Source organism: Hordeum vulgare, chromosome 2H (genome assembly GCF_904849725.1).
Source record: "Hordeum vulgare subsp. vulgare chromosome 2H, MorexV3_pseudomolecules_assembly, whole genome shotgun sequence".
Taxonomy (NCBI): Eukaryota; Viridiplantae; Streptophyta; class Magnoliopsida; order Poales; family Poaceae; genus Hordeum; species Hordeum vulgare.
Window position 1 is genome coordinate 18,845,144 of NC_058519.1, and position 27,975 is coordinate 18,873,118.

Genomic DNA, 27,975 nt, shown 5'->3' on the forward strand with positions numbered 1-27,975 from the left:
CTCGTCATGTCTGAGATCACATCCGGGACCACGAATAACATTCGGCTACCAACATACATAACTCAACAATACTATATCGTCATCGAACGTTAAGCGTGCGGACCCTATGGGTTCGGGAACTATGCACACATGACCGAGACACCTCTACGGTCAATAACCAATAGCAGGACCTGGATGCCCATATTTGTTCATACATATTCCACGAAGATCTTTATGAGTCAAACCACGATGCCAAGGATTCAATCAATCATGTATGCAATTCCCTTTTTCCAGCGGTATGTTACTTGCCCGTTATTTGATCACTGGTATCTCTATACCTAGATCAATCTTGCTACTCGCAAGTCTCTTTACTCATTCCGTAATACACGATCACATGACTAACTCCTTAATCACATTACTTGCAAGCTTCATGTGATGTTGTACTACCATGAGGGCCGAGAGATACCTCTCCGTCATAGGAAGTGAAAAATCCCAGTCTTGATCCATGCCAACCCAACAGACACCCTCGGTGATACCTGTAGAGCATCTTTATGATCATCCAGTTATGAAGAGATGTTTGATATATACAAGGCATTCCTATGGTGTCAGGGAGTTGCATGATCTCATGGTCTTAGGAAATGATACTTGACATGTAGAAAGCAGTAGCAATAAACTTAATGATATGATCAGATGCTATGCTTACAGTTGGTTCTTGTCCATCACATCATTGTCCTAATGGTGTGATCCTGTTATCAGATAACAACTCATGTCTATGGTTGGGAAATCTTAATCATCTTTGATCAACGATCCAGTCTATTAGAGGTTTACTATGGACACGGTGTTGTGTATGTATCCACACATGTATCTGAGTGTCCAATCAATACAATTATAGCATGGATAATAAATGATTATCATGAAGAAGGAAGTATGATAATAATCACTTTATTATTGTCTCTAGAACATATTACAACATATCCTTCTATCCATGTGCGGCTGTCATCCTCATGAAGAAGCACTTGGGGGTTGTGCCAAGCCTACATAGCCTTGGAGGAAGACCGGGTGGGATCCATGCCGGAACAACATCGTCGGGGGACGCGTTCATGCGTCGTCGCTGCCACAACGTCCCCATCACATTCTCTGTGATGGGTTGTAACAACTCTTGAACCCCTTTATATGTGATGTTATTTGAGTAATTCTTGGCTATGGGTCGGTTCGCTAGTAAGCATTTATTTGATATGCGTTGTCTATTTATGTCTTCCATATTCATGATATTATTTACCCTTGCGGTAATTTTGCGATTGGAGTCCTATGACCCATTAGTGTAGTTGGAGACATTCAACTCCCTAGATCACACATGAAGTTGATAGATAGTTGTGCATATCGAGAAAACTCCGGGTGATAGGCATCGATATCTTAAGGGGAACATAATTACCGAGGGATCATGGTTGTCCATAGAACTTATTGCCTTCGGTCCACGTCTTATTATATTAATGTGTTTTCCATTGTCCACTCGCGGTATGGGATGGAAAATAGGAAGATTGAGTTGTCTCAATACGATGATGCTTGAGAGACAATGTTATGTGAAGGACCGCCCACCATTGATCAATTGCCTTATCGTATAATGCAAGGTACATAATTAATTGTAGGTTTTAACATTTGAGATATATATAATTTTTGTCCTACCCATTAATGTTTAAAACAAGGTATGGAGTATCTCAACTCGATTATCACACAGAGTTGTCATAAAGTTGAGATATAGAGCTTTTCTTTTCGTTCCTGCACACATAGTTGAAAAACTCACATCAAGGTCAATGGACTACAAAATGACTATTGCCTCTGCCAAACGAGTCCTTGATGCGCCGTTATCTTTTATCCCACAAAGGAGCTAGCCTGATCATGTCCATGACAACCAGGAAGTCTTCATGCACGTGCCCCTAAGTACCCGTGGACATCGTCATTGAATCCCTGAATTGGTTTGAAGAACCTGACACCAAATAACGATGTGCGTACGCACGCGATAAATCCTAACCTCGCTACCTGAGGCGCTGCAAGGAATATACGTTTGAGGTCCATCTAATCATTCCTCGAGGTCGAACTTTGAGAGAATCGGATCCCGAAAGACTCACTCGAAGAAGAATCGTAACCATCCATCTGATACGTCTCCAACGTATCCATAATTTTTGATTGTTTCATGCTATTATCATGTCAAACTTTAGAAGTTTTGCATGCCTTTTATATATTTTTTGGACTAACTTATTAACTCAGTGCCAAGTGCCAGTTCCTGTTTTTTCCATGTTGTTGACCCCTTTTAGAGGAGGATTTTGAACGGAGTCCAAACGGAATAAAACTTCCAAAAAGATTTTTTCCAGAACGGAAAAAGATCGGGAGACTTGAGAACCAAGGCAGGGGGTCCTCTGGGACCCCACAAGCCCTCATGGCGCGGCCAAGGGGGCCCGCGCCGTGCAGACTTGTGGGCTCCCTGGGCCACCTCTGCCCTAGGTTTTGCGCCTATATATCCCCAGAAATTCCACAAAGAATCAGGAGATCATCGAAAGTACTTTTCCGCCGCCGCAAGCTTCTGTCTCCGCAAGATCCCATCTGGGGCACGTTCTGGTGCCCTGCCGGAGGGGGGATTGGGACACGGAGGGATTCTTCATCAACACCAGGACCTCTCCGATGATGCGTGAGTAGTTCACCATAGACCTACGGGTCCATAGCTAGTAACTAGATGGCTTCTTCTCTCTCTTGGATCTTCAATACAAAGTTCTCCATGATCTTCATGGAGATTTATCCGATGTAATCTTCTTTTGCGGTGTGTTTGTCGAGATCTGATGAATTGTGGATTTATGTTCAGATTGTCTATGAATCTTATTTGAGTTTCTTCTGATCTCTCTTATGCATGATTTCATATCCTTGTAATTCTCTTCGAGTTGTGGGTTTTGTCTAGCCAACTAGATCTATAATTCTTGCAATGGGAGAAGTGCTTGGTTTTGGGTTCATACCGTGCGGTGACCTCACCCAGTGACAGAAGGGGTAGCGAGGCACGTATCGTGTTGTTGCCATCAAGGGTAAAAAGATGGGGGTTTCTTCATTGGTTTGAGATTATCTCTCTACATCATGTCATCTTGCTTAAGGCGTTACTCTGTTCGCCATGAACTCAATACACTAGATGCATGCTGGATAGCGGTCGATGTGTGGAGTAATAGTAGTAGAATTAAAGGAGGATCTGCCGTCGTCGTGATGGTTCGACCACCTCTCCCCAGCCTATCGATACCTCCTTCCTCGCAGGCAGGCACATCCTCCCGCTCCCGCTTCCTCCCACTGATTTTCTCTAATTATACCCTGCAGAAAACCAGCAAGGAACCGACCGGTTCATTGTGAGAAACCAGCCCATGTTTTTGCTAAAAAAAGGAAAAACAGAACCACCTCCCACGTCCCACGAGTGACACGTACCGCCCACCTCCAGCCCCTCGCTCGGTCGCTCCCGATCCCCCATCTCTTTCCTCTCCCCGTTCATCGAAGCCGATGCGCCGCCCTGCCCCATGCGTCACCTGGCCGGCCTCGATCTTGACTCGTCGCCGCTCCCCCTAGAGTAGAAGCACTCTGAGGTCGACGGCGTTTCTCTGCTTTGTCCTTGGAACGCAGGTGCCTCAAGGACGATCCATGCATGGTTTCATCGGGGAGCCCGGCAACGGCGTCACCGACAAGGCACCGAGGTTACGCAGCAGTAAGGCCCATCCCTGGGTTGAGCTCACCCCCGTCACCGCCGGTGGCGCCGCTTGCCCACGCCCCCGCCGGTGCCGCCGCTTGCCCACGCCCCCGCCGATGCCGCCGCTCGCCCACGTACCTGCCGGTGCCGCCGCTCGCCCACGCCCCCGCCGGTGCCGCCACTCGACCAGTCGCCCGCTCGGCCAGCCCTCGTCCGTGCCGCCTGAGCCCCCGCTCGCACCCGCCGGCTCGCGCAGCCGCTGGGGCCACTGCTCGCACCGCCCCCACCGATGCTGCCGCTCGCCCCCATCACCGCTGGTGGCACCGCTTGCCCACGCCCCTGCCGGTGCCGCCGCTTGCCCACGCCCCCGGATGGAGAAGCTCGTCGCAACTGGAGGTCGTTCCAACATCCATGTGCTCTGTACTCTTAGGTTGTAATTCTGATGTTGTTTGTAACTAACAAAAATATGCTCTCTTCTATGCACATAAAAGTAGCCCAGGATGCATCGAGCTGCCAGACCTGAACACAGTTTGGCGCATCAAAACTGAGGGGTAATACAATCTTTTTCATATGCCTTCTTTCCCAAAACCGAAGCATCAAGTTTTCTATCTGCTGCTATTTTCCTCTTCTTCGTAAGCAAATGCTGGCTTTTCTATCCTTTTTCTTATCTCTCGAGTTCGGTAAGAGATGAATCATGAAGGAACAAAGAGAGTTCCTTCTGCCTGGAGTATGAGAAAAAGGAGAGAACACATGAATCCACTTGTTTCACTATACATTATGAGTTTAAATTGGTCCGTTTACATGTTGCAGTTGACCAAGTAGAATGACAACATAGGGAGAGGTCTGGATGTACTCTAATAATATGTGCTCCTAGGAGGGTCTGGTTGTAGCTGGCTGCTTTTTCTCAATGCCCAGGTTCCACATCGTACGCTTACCACTTATTTGTTCTAATGGAGTAGATTGAATATATTTGTGTTTCTACCTAAACTAATAGAATAGTGTATTAGATCCGGGCTACACATCTTTGGTGCGTAGTGGGGGTGAGCTATTGTATTTCCTGAGGACTGAACGGTTCTCAATTGTTAAGCTGGAATCCTGCTTTGGATTATATTAAATCTTTACTACCTCGTGTGCTTCTTTTGTTATATTATTTTTTCATCTACCTTGTGTGCGTAGTGCTCTTACTGACATGAGTTGGAACTTTTGTTATCATCTGCTCTACAGGATATACTGGACAATCTAGAATTTGCAAAGGGGGGTGCAGAATCAACATGAGGTTCTGTTAGAGCTGCAATGGGGCGTCCTGAACCATTCCCAGTCAAATATGTTGCAATTGGAAATGAAGATTGTGGGAAAGAAAATTACCATGGTAAATCTTCAACTGAAATCCATTCCACACTCAAGTCTTTTTTGTGGTAATCTGCACACTTAAAGCCCTGCGCACAGTATTAACATATACAATTGAGGAGCAGGAAGCATAGCTGGGCCATGATATATATGTGTTAAAATAAGTAACATATGCAATCAAACAAAAACAATATGTGATTTCGTGCTTGCTCGCCGAGAGTCACATTTGTTCATATGAAAAATCACAAGATTATATTAGCGTGCAACATGCATCATGTACATAATTTGAATTTGTCTGACCTACTCATATAAGCTGACAATCTCATTTTATAATCATCCATTCAATTTTCTGTCACACATTTCTAAGTATACGGAGGAGGGGGATATCAAGTCAAAAGTTTTTGATGAGGCCATGTTTCTCATTCTAGGATTTTTCAGGCCGAGCAGTGCTTATATATATCATATAGAAATCCCTTAAACTTAAGAGAATATGTACTCATCATCAGAGTGGTCTGATCGCGCGAAGAAAACTTTACATCCATCTGATAATGGGGAGATTACTGTCCAGTGTCTTATGGTACATAGCAATGATCGCCTTTCTAAGGTCCCAAGGTTTAGATTCAGTGAATATGATTCATTCTAGCGCTGACCAAATAGTGATATTGTGGATTAATGTTCTCCTATTTTAAGAGCATTATGTACCCGAGATAAACCGATATGCCCGCAACTGCTAAGAAAACACGAAAGTGGTTATGTGCCCCTTAATTATTTTGGTTGATTTTGCATGTAAAGTGTTTCTATCTTATCATAACTCCCTATTATAGTGTATAAATTTTACTTGAACTATAGAGAACCCAACTATTTTCTACTGATATAATATGTCTTTAGATACATGACATTCTCTAATTCTATTGAACAGGTAAATGCCTTAAGTTCTGCAATGCTATAAAACAGGCATATCTAGACATCCTGATGATTTCAAATTGTGATGGTTCATCTACACCACTTGACCATCCTGCTGATTTGTATGATTTCCATGTACGCTACTTGCTACCAGATCTATTTGCCTTCCTTGTTGTATAGATCCTATAATCTTATCTCATGTTTTGTCACCGAGGTCGAGTAAACTCAAGTTTTTTTCTGAGATCTTGAGGATGCTTCTTCTTTTTAGGTATATACCTCTCGTAGTGGGTCCAAGGTCGTATGGTTCCTTATCATTTCATATACGATTAAAACTGTAAGAATATTAGATCGATGTATTTTTTCGGGACCATGCAAGAAAAGTGCATTTGATCATTATAGAAGAAATAATAGTATCTAATCTCATATTACAAAATCTCAAAAGAAAATAACGACCTCATCACAGAGAAGTAAAATCAAGCTGCCCCATCACAGAGAAGTGCTTGAACGCAATATGCTCCTCCTCCGTCATTTGAAGGATATATGAAAACTTTCATGAGAATTGACATGAAGGTCAAACATTTTGTAGTAGATATACCTCCTCTATAGATCTTTTTTTTCTTCAGGTTTGGGAGTAGTCTATGCCTTCAGCGAGAGTATATTTTCTAGAAAATAAGAATTAATTATTTCATTTTTATACTCACCAGAGTTCATGTTTCCCACTTTTTCAGTTGTGAGACGAACTTTTTCATTTTCCCTTCATATAGCGATAGGAGGTATTGCTTAAGTCTCCTTTGAACTATATCATAAAAAGAGATTGACACAAAGTAAACAAACGTATGTTTTCGAAGCTAATATTTCCTACTATTTTGTTGTTTGTTTTTCCGGCATCCCCCTTGAAACAATGCTATGGATACTTCTTTTGGTGTTGAGTCGACTTCAGTTTCAGTATCTACTCACCGGAAAATTGATATCACTGTTTTATGAAGAAAGAATGATATCAATAAGAGTACAAGGTTAGAGACAAAGACAAAGATAGACATTCTTAAGAACATGTATTGTATGTTAGGAAGACAACATGTTTGCAAACATTGGGTAAAAAGATTAGAAAGACATCTAGATATATATTTTCTACTCCATGGCAACGCAGGGGTGTTTACCTACTGTATTTAGCTCATCCCTGGGTATTTAGAAAGACATCTAGATAACTGAGCTGGACTCTAAGGTCAATCAGCTCCAAGATGAGTTGAAGAAGACAAAGGAACGGCTGAGCGGATCTGAGTCATGAAGGCGCCAAGCACAGCAGGAGGATGATGAAGCAAAGAAGCAGGGGCAGGATGCATCATCGAAGCTGGAGGAGTCGCAGTGCCAGCTTGTTGAGCTCTCAGCAGCAAAGGAATCCCATCTCCAGGAGCGGCGCAAGATCCAACAGGAGCGTGATCGCACCTGGTAGGCCGAGCTTGAGGCATTGCAGAAATAGCACTCCGCGGATGCTCCTGCACTTAGCTCGGTGTTGTCCAAGATCCTGAGGCTGAAGTTGCAGTGGGAGGTGACAGTTCACCATATTCGTTTGATACAGCCAGTGCCCAGCAACGTGAGCATGCAGAATCTAAGCTTGAAGCGCTGGAGCAGGAGACGGAGCTCAGGCTTGCAACGATTGAAGGCCTGAAGGTAAATGTCAATGAAAGTGACAAGGCTGCAGCTAATGCAAATGCCATGGCACCTGAGACCAAGCTACAGCTTGAGACCGCAAAGGCCACCATTGACTCACTCCTATGTGAGGGTGTCTGGTTGTAGGAATGCCTGAGGTCAAAGGACATAGAGCTCAGTAAGTCTAATCTGAAGGAGGCTCAGGCTGCAGGTGATGAAATTCGGAATGAGGCATAGGCAGGCAATGCCAATCGTGGCTTTGGCAGTCCATTGACTGAAGTTTTGAAAAGAGCCCTCATCCCACCAGTGACATGAATGGAAGATGTCGAAGTCCTGACCTAGAGATTGAGCCCTTGGCCCTTGCGGATGGCGCTTGAGGTGGCTAAGATGAGGTACCAGGAGGAGCAAACTGGGATGGCCTTCGAGACAAAGACAGTCTATGAGATGCTGGAGTGTGTCAAGTCTGAGTGCATGCGCCAAGTGTGTGATATCGAGCTCAAGCTGAAGAGCAAGACTAATGAGCTCATGGCAGCGTAGGCAGCCCTAACAGGCAAGGCGCAAGAGGACCTTCACAGGTCACACGGGCTGAGCGAAATGCAGCCGGAGCTGGAGGCGAAGCTGATGAAGTCGATCACCGACATCGCAGAGCTCAAGGCGAATCTGATGGACAAGGAAAACACGTTGCAGAGCCTGTCGGAGGAGAACGAGACCCTCAAGTCGGAGGCTGGAAGGAAGGAGGCCGGCGTGCAGCAGCTGGAGCAGGACGTGCGGATGCGGCTCGGGTACGTGACAGAGGAGGCCAACAAGAGGAACCGGCGCGCAGCCTGGGCCTTGGAGCAGGTGGACGCGGCCCAGGCAGCGAGCGCTGAGGCGGACGCGGAGCTGCGCTGGTTGCGTGTGCGGTCCGACCAGTGGCGCAAGGCCGCGGAGGCCACCGCCGCCCTTACTGGCGGCGGCAACAATGGTGGCCTGATGGTGGAGAGGACCGAGTCGCTGGACACGGAGTACAATGGGTCGATAGGCGGAAAGCTAATGGGGTATGTACTAACAAATAAGTATTTTCGGGCGGAGGGAGTCTGTACTAACAAATAAGTTCATGAAAATGTTAATCCGGACTGAAACTATTGCACCTTAATTGGCATGTAGGTCAAACCTGGCTTGTCTTGTGTATGAAGGTTTTCTTACCTTGTTTGATTGTTGGAGTCCTATCTTATGTACGAGTACTGAATGGCCTTGCCTAGAGTCTGAGAGATAGTCAAACTCTGAATTTCCCTCTTGGTGGTATCTTTTGTTTTCGTCCAGTACTAATGATATGAAATTTGTGAGAGCTGTAAAACATCACGTTAGGTGTCCTTCCTTGTTCAAAGTTAATTGTCATTTTGATAATACTTTAGAAGAATAATGCATGATTTCTTCAACTGAGGCATGAGTAATCAGACGCTACAAACATGGACATTACAGTTGCAAAGTTTTTATATACTAACTTAATTTATAGACACTCCTTTCAGATAGCTGCCCCTGTCAATGGTCCATTATATTTACATTATGGCTGATTTGTGTTCTTATGTGGATCATGCGACGTTGTGAAAATGAGGTTTAATGTTGTATTTTTTTAATAGGAGTTGCCATGACAAATGAAGATGATATGTGTCACAAGTGCACACTTGAAGTTTGCCATCATGTTCTAACTTCTATGCCCGGTGGCTGTGGAGGAACAAGTGTGTCGTGACAGGGTGGTGTTGGCAATTGAGGTATGAACCTAGAAATTAATCTTGGAGATTGATTGCCTCATAATGCTAGATTGTGCTTGGAGGGTTGAAATCGTGGTGGTTGCTGAAAAGGAATTATAAAAGGAAACGACATGCATCTGACGTTTGACACGTTTCTAAAATAGTATCCTTTCTTTATGCGCATGTAGCATGATAACAATTATGAACTACCAGGTGACTACCCCATTCAATTTGGCCTAGGACCTCTAGATATGGTCATCAATTGGTCAGTAGAATTTATATTAGTATAACACTAGGGTAGAAGCTCTTTTCCTATTTTTCATGCATGGAGATAGAGAAGACCATGATATGATGCACAAGATTTTGACTATTTTAAAGAATATTTTCTCATTCTAACATGTAAATTGCATTCACGCAGTTGCTTTGCGTTTGAACTAGCTCGCGGGCTTTTGTTATATGTGCTGACCACATGAAGTTCCAAGTTTTTTCCCACTCGAGGGGAATATTGGGCGCTCTCACTACAGATTTCTTACAGAATGGGTATGTTCGGGACTGAACAAAGATTCAAGCTAAGACAACTATTATGTTATTTTAGTTGGGTTCATTTAGCTTTTAAAAACTATTCCTTTAAATATATGTCACATTTTTTTAAGTATAATTATTTGCACATCGTGTATCTAATGCCACCGATAGATCATTTATACCAGATATTTTGTTTACAAATGACGTGTTTATTTTTAATTGTTTACTCCTTTTTTATAAGACATGAAAGGGGGAACAGGATTATGTAATATAAGGATATGTATACTAATTTTTTTTTATGGAAGATAACAAGGAAATTTATGACTTATAAAATTATATTTTTTATGTTTTATTATGTCACAATTTGAGTTTTAGACTTTTTGATAGTTTTGACTAAGTATATAATAATCTATACGTGTACTAGAAATTATAAATGGTGGTCCGAGTGAGGTATCATTTTTTCTAAATCTAGGCAACCAAATTTGTTCAATATCAACTGCTTGATTTCTTTATATCCTCTTCTTTCGCCCACTATTGAAACATACATTGGTCGAGATAACTTAGGGAAGAGGGAGTTGTTGAACCATGTCTGTAGGCCGACAGCGACGACGAGCGTGGTGATTGTGATGGGGTGCAACGAGGACATCCGCGCGTGCCAATAGCTGCTTCACGTCCCACGAGTTCTTTTGTACCTAAGCGTACACAGACCATGTGACGGAGAGAGGTCGGATTTAGACGACTGGAGATGCCGATCGAGGTAGGTCGGGTGAGGCGCAAGAGAGTGGTATACCATGTCGTTATGCCCTCGATGGACTGTGCCATGGAGAACGCGAGAACCCGCATTCCCGGTGAGCCGAATCGCCCACTCCCGCGGTGGCAGCACGGGGCATGGCGTCGTAGTGGGGATCACAAGGCAAGATGAGATGGACATGATCTCGGTCCTGTCGATGCAGGCGAGGGCAACGGTTGGGTCGAGGGACTCCCAATCTCGTCGATGCGACAGAGGCCATCGTCCATGAGTAGCCTGGGCTTGAGCGCGAGGAGGCTGGCGAGCATGATAAATGGCCGCTTGCGTGTACGTCACGGCGGGGAGGACCAAGGGGAGCTCTAGGAGTGGACGGCGGCCAGGAACACGAGGGAGAGCGGCTGCTTTGGGGTGGACAGCTGTCGCGATTTTTTCAAGAGATAGATCGGATTGGGAGGAGCGAGGGTGCGTGGTCATTGCTTTTTGCATGCCAAGATGATGTGCGGGTAGCCAGATCGTGAGGGTGGAGGTCGACTGAACCATCCCGTTTGTTCGCTGGGCTTTTTCTACGTGGATCGAATGAGGCGTGGGTAGCTATCGCGTAGGAAGGGAGGTGAGGATTGATACAAAGGGTGAGCGGTAACCCAACGAGGTTAAACCATCACGACGACTGCACATCCCTCTTTTGGAATTCCTTCTTTCTATGTCTGCTGAAAAATTATTACCCTCGGTTCTTTACATTATTCGGTCTTGAACCATTTTTGTATGGTGCGTGTTTTGGCCGAAGTGAAGTTACGTTTTAATGAAATATTTCTTTAACATGAGCAATGGTCCTTGCTTTTTATGGCCTGTTGATCTCTGTGCTCATGATACAAATGTAAATGATTCTTTTGATTGACATAGGCCTATTAATCACAAACCAAACTGCAAACTCCATTCATGTACAAATATTACTTTCATGATTCATAAATCATTTTTGTAAACTATTAGTTTATCATGGTCAAAAAATAGGGTGTATCGTCATGATTTCGGTGTACTGTTTTAAAATTGTCGCAAAATGCAAGAGCTAGGGGGACAAGTACTCACACTCTCAGCTTCTCTACAAATGTAAGTCTGTTGGAAAGACAAAGACATGTGATATTAAGTTGGAAAGACAAAGACATGCGGGTTTTTCATGTGTACTTTCCATTTATGGCATGAATAACATTATGAATAACTATGTATTGTACACATGAGTCAAGCTTTTCGTAATATGCTTTTCTCTCACATGAAGAGAAAACTTGTGAAAGTGCGTTATATCGACTAGAGGGGGGTGTATAGGAGATTTTTAGAATTTCATCATTGAGGAAATTCCTTTTGAGGAAATTCCTCACTGATGACTAACTTACAGCGGAAACAGTAAAGGATCAGAAGTGCAAAGTTTCACAACAGCAGTTTTTTAGAGTGAAGAATGTGAAAACAGATTGCACTGTGAGCAGGCATGCACAATACAGATGAGGATTAATTGACGTGAAGAATTTGGGGTTGAGGAAATTCAGAGAAATTCTTCAGCAAATTCTTCAAACAGTCTCACTGAAAGTCATCAACACATAACACGAGGAAAGTAAGGAGTTGAGGAATTAGAACCCGTTTCTCAGTGAAGACAGTCGTTGATGACCCAGTTCCAACTGCTGTGACAGTCGTACATCTGTTTGGAGCGGCTTGGTATTGAAACCAAAGGACACACAGTCCCGGGACACACAGTCTCTACCGTATTCTCCTTGAGCTAAGGACAGACAGTCCTCGCCCAACAATCGTGGTAAGTCTTCAGGGCAGACTTCCAAACCCTCACAGACTTGGTCACCCGGCGATCCACAATTGACTGCTGGAAAGCTCTAGACCATGACGCCTAACCGTCTGGAGGATGCACAGTCCTCAAAGGTAAAAGGCTTCAGTCCCACACAGGAACAACTTCTTCAGTGATGCTCAATCACCAGGTTTGGTTTGTGGTTTCGGTGTATGGGGTATTTCCTCACTGATGAATTACTCTTTAAGAATCTGAGGAATTGGGTTGCTCTTATGACAAGTGTCAGTTTCTAACGGAGCAGCCAACCAGCTAGTGGTTGTGGGGGGTGGCTATCTATAGCCTGGGAGCATCCCGACATGATCTGACACTAATGCCCTTAAATAATATGACCGTTGGAGTGGATAAGACCAATGACTTGGCGTGGCTATCGGAACGGTCGGAACCCTCAACTGGGAGAGTCCTCATGTCATTCGTATTCCTCACTTGAGGCTTTTTGGTAGGATTAGGCTTGAGATGAGCATCATGAGGAAATTCATTCCAAAGTGTAACTTGGACCCCCTTTAACAGTACGATGTTCCTATTACTCAAATGCGAAGAAAATAAAACAGAAAGTGTAAATCTTCATGCTTCAAATTCTTTAGAGTGATTTTCTTCAGGACACACCGGACTTCTCAATATCAGTATCTTCATGAGGAATATCAATTTCATCGCAGATTCTTCGCGATTCATTTCTTCAGCTTCAGACCAATTTCTTCAACTGAAGACATACATTTTTAGGGGTCGATATTCTTCAAATATATCAAACTCCTCAATGACTTATAGATCATGTGTACACTCACAAACACATTAGATACTTAACCTATAAGTCTTCAAACCACCAAAATCACTAAGGGGCACTAGATGCACTTACAATCTCCCCCTTTTTGGTGGTTGATGACAATTAGGTTAAGTGTTCAACAGGGATCAAAAATATGAAGTGTAAATACTCATTTGCGGAATTTGAAATCAAGATTCAGAGAGACTCCCCCTGAAGATGTGCATATCTTGAGGATTTTGCTTTTCACAGCAAATGCACATTGATGATTTATATCATGGAGATCTCCCCCTGAGTCTTGTAAATCATGCATACATATAACATATCATATGAAGAAAATGAAAATGCATGATGACAGATGGTATCTGACGAATTCCAGCATGCATGCATTAAAACTTGAGGAATAAGCATGCGAAGAAAAACGTTCAAAAGCGTCAGAGTACCATCGGGCTTAAGTTACAACTCATTACATAAAAACCTCAGAAGAGCCAAGAGTTTGTAACTTAAACATAGTTCATAAGCCCCAAAAATATCCCGCTTGAAGACTAACTCTCAAGTTTCTCCCCCTTTGTCATCAAGTGACAAAAAGGGACAAACTGAGGACTAACGTCCGTGAAGATTTCACTTTGTGGCAGTTGAGGAAGAGCAGTGATGCTCCTTGGGAGTAGTCTTCTTCCTTGGACCGGTAGCAGTGTCGAGCTGTTCTTCATCAGTTTCAGCAGTGCGGAATGAAGAAAAGGAGTTGTCTTCAAGGTCTGGCACTGGAATAGGTCTGAACTTCTTCTTGGGAGGCCACGACCATTCAAAGTCTCGCTCAAAGTCCATTTCTTCAAGCTCAGTCTGAGTCTTCAGATGTGCAAGTGTAGCCTATGTGCGATAAAAAACCTCATGCAGATAGTGATGGTTGAGCTTCACAGAGTTCTGTGTTTCAGTGAGGGTTTTCACAATGGCGCCAAACTAGCGTTTGACCCATTTGTGATTGCGATCCACCTTCTGGTGAAGACTAAGGAGGAGCTCTCTTGTATTCATCACGCGAGGAGGAACGGGGCTTGCCGGACAAGTCTCAGTATCATCCCATGAAGAATAAGCTTCTGGCTCTCTGAACTGGCCATCAAGGGGCCTACTGCCTTCTTCAATCACAGATTTGCCTTTTCCTTCAATGGACTCGAAAGTCTTCTTGTTGACCCAGATAGGAGGCATATAACCAACATGGTTTTGGAGATCAGCGTGGAAGTTGATGCCTGTCCTTGTCCTGATGAATCTCATGATCCATGGGGCATATATCTTGTGATCAAAAGGACACATAGCATTGTCTGCCAAAGTCCTCAAGAAGAAATTATGGATGTTGATAGGAATACCATGGATAATGTTGAAGAGGATATTCTTCATGAGGCCTACGACATCTTCTTCATCATCATGGCCTTTGATCGGCGCGAGCACACTGCAGAGGATTCTGTAAACAGATCTGGGTGTGTACTTGAGATCATGGACGAGGAAGGTTGTTCTCGAAGGTTTTCCTTCAGCCAAAGGTTTCATGAGGACTTCCATCATCCCATTGGGTAGCTCACGCTCACCATAAAGCTTCACAGCCTCATCTGAGGGAATTGGTATAGGCAGTTCTCAGAGGAGTTCAGTAGCAGGAGCGTTGTAGTGAGTGTTTTGTGACATCCAATCAAACACCCAAGTGTTAATGTCTTTAGGGTTGCCAGATATGTGAAGAGTGGCATAGAACTAAAGAATTAGCTCACTGTTCCAGTCAGAGATGTCGGAGCACATTGGGAGTAAACCAGCATCATGTAATACACTGAGGACTGGCTCCAGGCACGGTATTGCGTCAAGTTCAACATGAGGATTATGCCTGTGCTGGAATATCTTGTTTCGTCCACATAGCATAGAGGCATAGTAATTCATCTGAGTCCTAGTCCAAAACTTCAGATGCCTCATTTGAGGCTTGTCATAGGGGTTCTCTCCAATGAAGTACATGCGTTCTTCAAAGAAATTTTCCTTTTGAAACTTAGGACGCTTGGAGAATGGCTGACGCTGAACTAGCTTAAGGTTTTGCTGAGGAACAGGAGGGGAGACAACAATGGCAGTCTCTGGGTTGAGGACAACGAATGCATTGTCTTAGTCTGGTGCATTTTCTTCAGCATTTTCCTCAGGGTGAGGAATTTCAGCAGCTGGTACTTCAGGCTGAGGAGATGGTGCTGGCTGGGCATCAGGATGAGGGGCTTGCTCTGGCTGTGCATCAGGCTGAGGAATAGCTTCTTCTTGCTCAGTTGGAGGAGTTGGGTCAGCCTGTTCCTCATCTTGAGGATTTTGCTCAGAGCGTTGAACTTCATCAGCATGAGGATTTTCAGTTTGTTCTTCCTCAGCTGGCTTGGTGGCAGATGCAATTTCATCAGCTGGTGCAGCTGATGCTTGAACAATGTCTTTCTGAGGAATGAAAGGCTGAGGACTGTCGTCTATATGAATCTCCTTGTCAGTGTGTTCCTGAGAGGCGGTATCCTTCATTTCCTCATCCACCCTTTTCGCTGGATCATCAATGATGTCCATTTCATAGGAAGGAGCGACATTCAGGGGCACATGGTCCAGAGGAGCAGTTTCTTCAAGTGCTTTGAGGCGCTTGGCCTCTGTTTCTTGTTCTGCTGAGGAGGCCTTTCTCTTTTTGGCTTCCTTCTCCGCAACCCTGGTTTTCTTCACGTTGATGCAGACGGAGTCATCTTCTTCACCGTTGAAGCTTTTGGTGAAGGGGTTCTCTTGACAGATTCTTCAGCTGGTATTGAGGAACCAGCTGGATCAGAGTCATCAGCTTGCTTTAGTGAAGCAGCTGGGTCAGGGGCAGTCTCATCAGCTGCAGCAAATTCATCAGTAGGAGTTTCCATGATGATTTCTTCAATAGCCGGTTCATCCACACGGCGTTCTTGGTGTACTTCCTTAGCTTGAGGAGTTTCCTCGTCATGAGGAGATTCATCTGCTGGCTCCTCAATTAGGGGCTGAGAAGTTGGTGATGGGGGTGCAACCTTCTTATTGTAATCATCAACAACACTAGTGGCCAGCTTGATGAAATTGCTTTTGAGACTCTTACGATCTGACAGCTTGTAGTACTTGTCAGTCAATTTCTTCAGCTCTGCTTGTGTTGATACCAGTGCATCAGGAGTCAATTTGTGGAGATTATGCTTGAGGAATTTCTCCTTTTTAAGCTTTGCAACTTTGGCCTGCTTGGCCTGCTGTTCTTTCCACTTGGCTTCATTTATGAAAGTGGTCACCATGTGGCTGATGCCAGGGGGAAGTTTCAAATCATCAAGCGGAGTGTTTGGGTCCTCATACCATATGTTGATGTAGTCAAGGAGGACCTTGGGGTCCATTGCCAGAGGAATGGCACTGCCTGATGCTTGATCTACTCTTTCCTGCTTGTTCCTGATGATGGCTTGAAGTGTTTGATCATCAAATTCATCACTGCCCTCTGATGCAGACGGGACGGTGATAATTTTGCTGGGGCTTGGCAGAGTTGCACGTTCAACAGATACCTGAGTCTTCGCAGAAGATGTTGAAGACTTTGTCTCCGAGCTGGTTGCAGCTGGGAGTGAGGAGCTGGAGCTGGCGGTCATAGGCTTCATGACTTGCTTCTGTACTGGTTTCTCTTGAGGCTTTGGTGGTGGTGCTGAGGATTTTGGAGCTGAGGAGATTGGTACTAAGGGCTTTGGCGCTCATGGTTCTGGTGTTGAAGGTTCTGGTGCTGAGGGTTTTGTGACTGAAGCCTGAGCAGACTTCTCTTGAGGCTTTGGAGCCTTTGGTTTTGATGGTACAGACTGCATTTAAGGAATTTCTGAGCCAGAGGTCTCAGCGGTAGAGGAAGTAGCAGCAGCTGAGGATTCATTGAATTTCCTCAATGCAGTTTCTGCCTGCTTCTTGAGCTTAGCCAGATGCTTTTCCTTCTCATCTGGATAGTCATCAATGGTCATCAGGCTTGAGGGATGTGCTACTTGATGATCCTCAAGTGGGGACCGTCTGCCAGGGGGCTTCAAAGCGAATTTCTTCGCATACTTGGGAGTCACAAACCTGTATTCCTTCCATTCCTTCGCCCATCGGCGTTCTATCTTCTGCAGCCGTATCTTTCTCTTTGCCATTGTCTCATTTTCATCAGGCGTGCAATACTCCAAGTAGATATCCTCAGGGATATCCACAGATGTGTTTTGCTCAAGTTTCTTTCCTCCCTTCTGTTTTCTATCATCCTCCATTTTTTCAGCTGAGGATTTTGCTGATGAGATTGAACTCTTGAGGATTCTGATGAGACTTGAAGATTTTCTTCAAGAAACGCTGCAAATAAGTTAATGTGATGAGAACCAAGAGATTCATCAGCTGACATGTGTGTACCTGTGAACAGAGTATAGCTGCGAGGAATTTGGAGAGGTCATATGCGTTCTCAAATTTGAAGAAAATGAAAAAGTTTGACAGTTTCACGAATATAACCAGTGGTTGAGGAATTTGCCTAAGCATACTGTTCTTGGGTTCCAGAGTTGTACAGATCCTAAAATTCGCACAATTGAGGAATCTCGTGAAAATCTTAGATGCTTAGCATAATTCATCAATGATGTGGTGATAGGAAGTGTTTGAGGAATCAAGTGCTTATCGATTCTTGAGGTAAAACAGATTTCACATAGAAGATGTAAAATTTTAGATCTAACTTGCGGTAAAAATGGGATTTATTTACCCTGGAAGGTGCGCACGAAGAACACAGAAAGGTGTGTGTGGAGAAGCTCTTCGGTCGCGTGACCAATGCACCCTAACCCGGCGACAAATGACGTCTACGGCGGCGGCGGACAAAGATGGTCTGACTCCGGCGTGATTCTGGCGACGGAGAAGTTGAGGTAGTGAACCTCACCGGCGACGAGACTACGTACCAGCGATGGCGCTAGGGTTCGGTGGTGTTTGCTGTGACAGAAGAACGATGGAGCGAAGAAGAGTATGCCGACACTACGGGAATCAGGTAATTTGCCGTCTGTTAAGATCTTTGCCGTCAGCTTTTCTTCGTGGATGACGGCAAAGAGCACTTTTGCCGTCAGTTGCCGTCAGCTGCTGACGGCAAAGAATGACTGCCGGCGTAAACATATTTTGCCGTCTATAATAAAAATTGCAGACGGCAAAATTATTTTGCCGTCTATAAAAATAAGCGGATGATGACAAAGATATAATTTGCCGCCTGTAATAGAAAGTGATGACGGCAAAGAAGAAGCACAGCACACGGATCGATCACGCGGATCGATGATGTGGCAAGATCTGAGACTCACGAACCTACCCCATCCCACCACGCACGAACGTGGGTGAAAAAATATTTTGCCGTCTGTAAAAATAACTGGATGACGACAAAGACGTATTTTGCCGTCTGTAAACTAGATGACGGCAAAATTATTTTGCCATCTTTGAAAGTAACTAGATGACGACAAAATAAGAAGCAATTTGCCGACTGTAATAGAAACTCATGACGGCAAAGAAGAAGCACAACACATGGATTGATCACACGGATCAATGACGTGGAAAGATCTGAGACACACGAGCCCACCCCATCACACCACGCACGGACGTGGGTGAAAAAATATTTTGTCGTCTGTAAAAAAACCGGATGACGGCAACGACTTAATTTGTCGTCTTGAAAAATAACCGGATGACGGCAAAGAGAAAGCACACCACGCGGATCGATCCCATGGATCGATGACGTGGCGGCCCATCCCACCGTCGCTGCCTCTCCCACCCAGGATCCACCGCATCCACTCAACTCGGCTGGCCCACCACTCACCTCCACCCGACCTTATCCTCTCACCACCTCTCTTCTCTCTCGTACCCAGACTCCTCCCCCGTCGCGACCACCACCTCTCTTCTCTGTCGTACCCAGACTCCTCCCCCGTCGCGACCACCACTCTCGGCCCCGACTCCTCTCTCGTCCCGACCACCACCCCCTCCTCCAATGCACCACCGGCCACCCTCCCGATCAGGTCGCCGGCGGCAAAGCCCCTACCCTCCAGCGCCCACCACCACTCAGCCCTTCCTCCGATGCCCAACCACCCCCTCTCTCCGGCGTCTCACCGCCCACCCCTACCTCCCGCGCCCCAGCACCCATCCTCTGGATCAGGTCGCCGGCGGCAACGCCCCCACCCCCCGCGCCCACCACCACCCACCCTCTGGATTAGGTCGCCGGCGGCGAGGCCCCCACCCCCCGCGGCCACCACGTCAGATCCAGCGACCCTGCAGCTCCCCGACGCCACCGCAGTTGGCCTCAGCAGCTCCCCGACGCCACCGGATCTGGCGACCTCAGCAGCTCCCCGACGCCACCGCAGCTCGCCTCTCACGCGACCCCGCCTCCTTCCAGTGCCTCCACCAGGTCGGCCTCCGGGTGGCCAGCCCCGGATCCGGTGAGATCCGTGAGGCGCGGCTGCGGGAGTTAGATGGGGTGCCCGAGGAGCTACTCTTCGCCTGCTGGCCCTGCACACGCCGCCTGGTGGCCCCACACCCGCCGCCTGGTGGCCTTGTTCGAGATGTGCCGCGTCCATGCAGTGGAGAAGAAGCCAAGGGACCTGATTGCTTTTTATCTTTAGTTCCAGGGTGCTTTATGTAATACGCGAGGACTGCTTTAGGAGTTGTTCTTATGTCAGGGTTCTTTGTGTAAATTTATATCCACTTGTTGGCTGATGTAGTTATGCCCTTTTCTGCCATTTTGGTTCATTGAGTGACGATGGACTATGTATGTTTTATAAAATCCGCTCGTAATAGATTCTATCTATGCCTTTGACCAGATTTGCAGCTGATTGTTATTTATATTTTTTTTAAAAGAAAATTCCGTTGCCGTTTGGTATTGATAACAACTGACGGCAAACCCGTAATCTTTGCCGTCTTGCATTCCGGTCGGATGACGGCAAAGAGTTAACGTCGTCCGGGTGGTTCTGTTAGGTTTTTTGCCATCTGCCTCATAATAGATGACGGCAAACCGTTTTCACTAACGGCAAATTTTTTGCCGTCTGCCCGAAAAAATGCTGACGGCAAAATTACCCTTTGCGGGCACATGGTCTGACGACATTTTTTGCCGTCATGGGCTGACGGCAAAAATTTTGCCGTCTGTAATTCTCTCTTTGCCGTCTTTAGCGTCCTGAAGGCAAAATGCCTGATTCCTGTAGTGCGAGGGGGATAAGGACATATTTATAGCCAAAAGTTACTGTTGGCGCGAAAAGTTTGGACCAAACAGCCCGTGCCTCTACGTCTCCGCAGGACACGTGTAGCTCCCGAACAGTGCGGTGGAGATAGTGGAGATCGTGGTTATCCAATCGTGGGAAGTGGGGTTCAGTTACTGTGTATTAAAGAAACAATTTTTTAAGATTTGAGGATTTTCGTTACAAAATCATCAGCTGACAAGGGCGCAGTGAGGATTTTGAACAAAGTTTCAAGTAGAACGCATATGAAGAATTGAATAGACTGGATGAGTATAGCATAGAGGGAAAGTAGGGTCCGATCACATTCACTTAGCAGAAATGTCAACTTGAAGAATTAGCTATAAGTGAATGTTGTTGAGGACTTGAAATCACATTCTATCTAGTCAAATGAAAGTCATCAAGTGTTTTTTGAAGATTTTGTGATAAATCGTCACAATGAAGAACAGTTGTTTTGAAGAAAAACACATTTTGAGGAAATAGAACATTTGAAGAAAATCAACTTGTGGAATTTCACATTGGGCGGTGGCGTGACCCACCATATAAGAATGTTGATTACAGACGCCGCGTACAATTGTCGTAGGGCCCTGAGAATCAATTTCTTCATTGATTTCTTCACACTCAGAGTGACATTCTTCATTAGTTGAAGAAAATCGATTCATCATGTGTTGCACATCTAAGTCATCAGTTTTGCATAAGTGTTAGGATGTGTGCATGTTTTCACAAAACATTTGAGGATTCTAAGATATTTAGCTCACACCGCAACTTGCAAAACCTTTTCTCATCCAAGGGCTTAGTGAAGATATCTGCCAGTTGATCATCAGTCTTCACATGGTCGATGAGGATATTGCCCTTGAGGACATGGTCCCGAAGAAAATGATGATGAATCTGGATGTGCTTGGTCTTCGAGTGTTGTACTGGGTTGTATGAAATCTTGATAGCACTCTCATTGTCGCAGTAGAGAGGCACATTCTTCATGTTGATGCCATAGTCCTTGAGGGTTTACTTCATCCATAGTAATTGAGCACAGCAAGAACCAGCAGCAATGTACTCAGCTTCGACAGTGGAGAGTGATACGCAGTTCTGCTTCTTTGAGGACCAGCAAACTAGTGATCTTCCGAGGAAATGGCATGTGCCAGAAGTTGACTTGCGATCCACATGGTCACCAGCATAGTCAGAATCAGAATACCCTACCAGATGAAGATTTGAGCCCTTGGGATACCATAATCCTAGTGTTGGTGTGTGAGCTAAGTATCGAAGAATATGTTTCACAACCTTATGGTGTGGTTCCTTTGGTTTTGCTTGAAAACGTGCACACATGCAAACACTAAGCATTATATCTGGCCTAGATGCACATAGATACAATAGAGATCCAATCATAGAACGATATACCCGCTGATCGAAATCTTTACAATTTTCATCAGTGCCGAGGTGGCCATTGGTAGGCATTGGAGTCTTGGCACCTTTGCATTCATGCATGTTGAATTTCCTTAGAACATCCTTGAGGTATTTCTCCTGTGATATGAAGATTCCATTGCTTTGTTGACGAATTTGAAGACCTAAGAAGAATTTTAGCTCCCCCATCATGGACATCTGATATTCTTCACTTATCATGTAGGCAAATTCATCACTGTATATATCGTTTCTCAGTACATCCAAATATGATACCATCAACATATATTTGACACACAAATAGCTCATTATCATAGGATTTATTGAAAAGAGTTGGATCGAGTGAACCAGGTTTGAAGCCTTCTTTCATGAGGAATTCCTTCAATGTATCATACCATGCTCGAGGGGCTTGCTTGAGACCATAAAGAGCCCTTTTCAGTCTGAAGACTTTGTCTGGATTCTTTGGATCCTCAAAACCTGGGGCCTGAGCAACATATACTTCTTCCTCAAGCTTACCATTGAGGAATGCACTTTTCACATCCATTTGATATAAGATGATGTTATGATGATTAGCATAAGCAAGTAGTATTCAAATAGCTTCAAGTCTAGCAACAGGTGCAAAAGTTTCATCAAAATCTATTCCTTCAACCTCGGTGTAGCCTTGGGCTACAAGTCGTGCCTTGTTCCTGACCACTTGACCGTCCTCATCTTGCTTGTTTCGGAAAATCCACTTGGTGCCGATGATGTTGTGCTTGCGAGGATCTGGTCGTTTGATGAGCTCCCATACGTCATTCAGCTTGAATTGAAGAAGTTCGTCTTGCATAGCTTGGATCCACTCCGGTTCCAGAAAAGCCTCAACAACTTTTGAGGGTTCTGTGATGGATACAAAGGAAAAATGCCCACAAAAGTTAACTAAGTGTGAAGCTTTTGAGAGGACCTGGCGCGTTGATGTCGTTGAGGATTTTGTCAAGTTCTACTTCATTTGCAATCCTCAGATGAGCTTGTTGAGGATTTTGTCTGGGCTGAGGAAGTGGTTCTGGTGCAATTTCCTCAGGAGCATCTTCTTGATTTTCATCCGTGATGGGAATCGTTTCTTCACCAATTTCCTCAGTGGGGACAATGTCTTCAGTAGGCTTGAGCTTTCACTACAAGAAATAAGGTCAATTATGACTCCCTATATTGGTCACTGATTCGTCATTGTCGTTGTTTATTGACCTTTTTTGACCAAATTTACAACGTCAACAGTTGGCCGTCAAGAATGAACAAACATGACCTTTCTAAAATTTTGGTCGCAGGCCTCTATCGACCAAAATTTTGGTTTGATCATTACTCATTTGTGTGAGCCACGTAGGATCTGACGTGGCCAAGCTGACGTGGCATTGCTAGTGACCAAATAAAACCATCATAAATTTCAGATCCCTGTCCACCAATCCAGCTACATGGGCCTGACCCAATACATATTTTACTATTAAAAATGTCTGATTTGTTTGGGTTGAAGAAAAAAAATTTGCCAGAAGCACGCATATCTCAAGATAGGCCCATTAAAATAAGTACAACAGAATAAAAGATTGCAAATAAAATGTATATTTTATTTCAGTAGCATATCACATCAAATACAATACATCATCCACCGACTTCACGCATTAAGGTTCAACGCCTAATAAGGGCACATCAAAATAACTTACATGTGCACAACAGAATACTTCTCCAAGTGCAAGTAAACAGAAAAAGTTTCCAACAAATTCACAATCGAACATAAAGAGAGTTCCACAAAGATTGGATGAGAACCACAAGTTTCTTCTCATCCTCTTCCTCTGCACAATATGCTCTTGCCATTCCCGTCTGCAAGAAAAAAATGATGGTAAGGCTGCATATACTTTGTATACTTCGGACTAGAGTATATAGATTCTAGTATATATGTTGCAAAATAGTTATTACTGTTGTACGTGTGTATATATATCGATGGTGTGACGCTACTTGTTTTCACTATAGTATAGCTACGTGGACACATGTAGTATATGTTCGTATACCTGATACTATATTGACAACAAACCGAACCGACTACCGGACACAAAATACTGGCATACATGGACATAGTAAATGGACTATAAAAAAGAGATTCAGATAACAGCAAATTGTGAAAAAGTATCTTTAATAGTGCCGTAAATAAACTTAAAACAGCGATCAACAGTAGCACGTAAACTAGAAGACAAAGAGAGAAAAGGGAAAAAATAACCTACTTACATGGATAGAGAAAATGGACTTCAAACAACAAGTAAATGAGAAAACGTCAAATATTATTGGAAAATAAACTTGCTAATGTGATGAATAATAGCTGGAATTAAAATAGAAAACCCCTACATACATAGACACAAAGAGTTGAGGGGAAACTAGATGACAGACTAAAACCAAGAGAGAATAGGGAATTGCATTATGTACACACAGAGACGGAAAATATCGGAACACAAAGAAAAAATACACCTACCTAGAATAAAGAAAGGAAAGGACTGAAGACTGTAAAACATATACATGTACACTTTGTATACTACTGTAAGCCTATGTATTACTTGTTGTTTCTAAAAAGGAATGGACTGAAGACTGTAAAGGAACATATTTTTTTTCTTTCTAAAAGGACATAAATTAACGTGGAAAATAGGGTATGGATCATCTTCAGCAAAGTCACTAGGCAAAAATTGCCTCCAGAATCATCAATGTCAAAAGAACATTGTATGCGAATATTCGGCTACGCATGAACCAGTCAACAAAAACAGAGTCACATTGCAAATTCAACTACAGTAAAAAGCTTACTTGCCTGAACATACGGGAACACAATTACAGGGAGGGTCTCAAGAAAGCATCCAACTTGTCATGCAACACATTTGCATCTCCCAGCCGTTCTTGTTACTCCAATTCCTCCCCTGCAACCCGTGGCCACTGGACACACTCGAACCAGAGGTGTTCGATGTTCCATCCAGCCTATGCACGGCAGTAATTAGTAAGGCGAAAGGTATGACTTAAAACCTAATCCTCACGTAGCAAAATAAAATGGTAAAAATATGAACTTCAGGAAACCAACAAAGCAAGCAGGCAAAAATTATTGCAGCTAGCTCATACATCTTCCTTTTTCTAACCACACATAAACCAAACCAATGTATCATGTTGTGGGGGAACGCGCTGGCGGCGGCTGATCCTCATGATAAACTTTGAAGGTATCATGTTTTTCTGACCTGAGAAGCCCTTCAGGATCACATGGGGCCTGGCATCATGAGGGGGCATCACGAGGGAGTGGCCCATTTTGTGGTGAATCAATGCAGCATTACTGTCACAAGAGAGAGGAGTTAATCAATGCAGCATTTTGTGGTGAATCAATGCAGCATTACTGTCACAACAAAGGTGACGAATGAGCATTATGCAAGCTCTTGATTTTATTAGAACCTGGGATCGTGCATAAACCGGTCGACCGTAGAGATCCTGGATGCCTAAGATTTTGCGGTCAATCATGCCAACTGCATTGCAGCCTGGCCAGAGTCACCTCGTACACCGCATTTGATCTGATGTAAGTTACGATTTTGAAGCTCATCAGTTCTACTGTCATCTATAATATTGCTAGATATATTCTTAGCGTGAAAAATAAATGTGAAAGTGGAACTTACAGTGAACGTTTTCTTTGTGGAACCAGGACCTGATATCTGATACTCCCAGTTGGGAACGTAGGTACCATACAAGAGGGCCATGTAGGCGATTGTGATGAGCAAGCCTGCGAGTCTAGAAGAACAATACCGAATGGTAATTTCAGAAACACAACTTGCTCATACTAAGTCCTTTAAATATGTCATCTGGATCAGTGATTTTTATTTTTATTTTTTATTTGGTTCTTAAAGGTTTGAACTCACAGTTGATATCTGTATCTCTTGATCAAATCAAGTCCAAAATCTACATCATCTTCTCCCTTGAGCCAAATCTGACACAGTGCTCTGACAAGATAAGCTATTGTGATTCTCTGCAACCAAGTAGGCACCACAAATCATAAGTCATCCCACATTTAGTTGAACTATTGATGCAGAATAATGTATTGCATATGCCGCTTACCTGCAGTATACCCATCAAACGTATTTGTGCAATATCAACCCCAAAAGTAAGGCTACGAACTCCTTGAAAAAATCCACCTGTGCAACACAGCAGAACAAGAAACTAAACATGAAACATTATGTCGAATCGAATGTACCGTCATCCTGTTCAGGAACAATCCTAATTAATACCTTGTAGAACAAAACCAACACAGAATAGCTTCAGTGCACGAAGTGTTGCCTTTCGAGTCGCATCCAATTTGTCTGGCACTCTCTGCATGCATCACGAGATGACGCAGTTAGGTGTAAGCAATAGCAAGTCATGAATGTCACACCAGTGTTAGCTCGACAGAACGAAAGTAAATGTCATGGTCGTGTTGTTGTCAGTGTGTACCTTGTACGCTAGAGCTAGAGCGACCCCAACAATGAAAAGGAAAAAAGGCATGACGAAATGAGCTATGGTTACACCTTCCCAAGGGGAGTGGTTCATCGCCGGGAGAAATGATCCAGTGTCGTCCGCGATGAACATAAGCTGCAGCAATGAAAACAACGGTTAACTTTTATTTCACCCATTTTGTTAACACAGATGGAAGAACAACAGATTAGAAGGGCGCAGAATGATTTATGTAAAGTATATAGAGTTGTACTGTGTATTCCATGGAGGAACAAGCTTTGTTCTACCATTTCCTAGGGGACTAGTTAGAAGTTTCCACCGTCTAAGCCAATCATCTGCAAATATACTGGAGACCTTTCTATATTAAACAACCATCCCACTTGTTACATACCTGATGGCACGAGGGTGAGAGCCGTAGCGAGCACCACCTTCACACGGCTTGAACCTGCACATCGGGGCGCTCACGCCACCATGGATGTGGATCTGAACCGGCTGCTCGATCTTGGTCAAGGAGAGGTGAGGAGGCCACCGGTGGTGGGGATAAGGCGAGGGGGAGAAGGGGTGGGGCACACGTTGTGGGGGAAGGCGGCGGCGGCGGCGGCGGCGGCTGAGGCTGTGGGGGATGGCGCCGGTGAGTGATGGCGGCGGCAGCAGGCGAGGGAGAGGGAGATCGAGAGAGGGGAATAGGGGAACGGGGGGCTAGGGATGGTGCGTCGACGTGGGCATTACGAGCAAGCCTATCACATGGGAGGCCACGGATCCATCCCTAGAAACAGATCTGGCCATCCACTCCTACTACATCCAACGCTCCAAAATCCTCCCCTCATAGAACACACCTTTATCACTTTTTTCTTCTTCTTTTTTTCGATCGGTAGCACTTAATGACCAATTTGTGCAATAGTATCATGACCTAATGGACGTAAAAGGTCATAACATTATGGGCTTTGGACCCTCTTAGACTTGCCATGACTAATTTCAGAATTTTGGTCATGGATCAATGACCAATTAAACCACCGTCATTTTTTGGGGTCATAATTGAGCATTTTTCTTGTAGTGTTTATTGCTTCCTCAAGAGACAACTTATCTGGATCAGAAGGCAATTTCTCTCTTTGCGAGCCATTAGTTTCATCGAACCGCACATCTACAGTCTCAACAACTCTGTTCTGATAGTTCTTGAAGACTCTGTAAGTGTGCGAGTCCTTTCCATAACCGAGCATAAAACCTTCATGTGCCTTAGGTGCAAATTTTGAGCGATGGTGAGGATCTCTAATCCAGCATTTTGCACCGAAGACTTTGAAATAACTTACATTGGGTTTCTTGTCAGTGAGGAGTTCATATCAGGTTTTCTTGAGGAATTTGTGAAGATATACCCTGTTGATGATATGGCATGCAGTGTTGATTGCTTCAGGCCAAAAGCGACGAGGAGTCTGATATTCTTCAAGCATAGTTCTTGCCATTTCAACCAGAGTCCTGTTCTTCCTTTCGACGACACCATTCTGCTGAGGAGTATAAGGAGCAGATAATTCGTGAGTAATAACAAGTTCATCAAGATAATCATCAAGACCTGTGTTTTTGAACTCGGTTCCATTATCACTCTTGATATGTTTGATCTTGATGCCAAAGTTCATCGAGGCCCTTGAGGAAATTCGTTTGAAGATTTCCTGCACTTCAGTTTTATACACTATGATATGCACCCAAGTATATCTGGAATAATCATCAACTATGACGAAGCTATATAAAGATG

The 27,975-nt window shown here is 44.3% G+C and overlaps 2 pseudogenes; one reads left to right on the forward strand and one right to left on the reverse strand.

Annotated features, from left to right (window-relative positions):
* The first annotated feature begins 4,981 nt into the window (after positions 1-4,981).
* Positions 4,982-8,779, forward strand: LOC123425045 (annotated as a pseudogene).
* A 15,472-nt stretch (positions 8,780-24,251) lies between these two features.
* Positions 24,252-26,381, reverse strand: LOC123425046 (annotated as a pseudogene).
* Between the last annotated feature and the right edge of the window lie 1,594 nt (positions 26,382-27,975).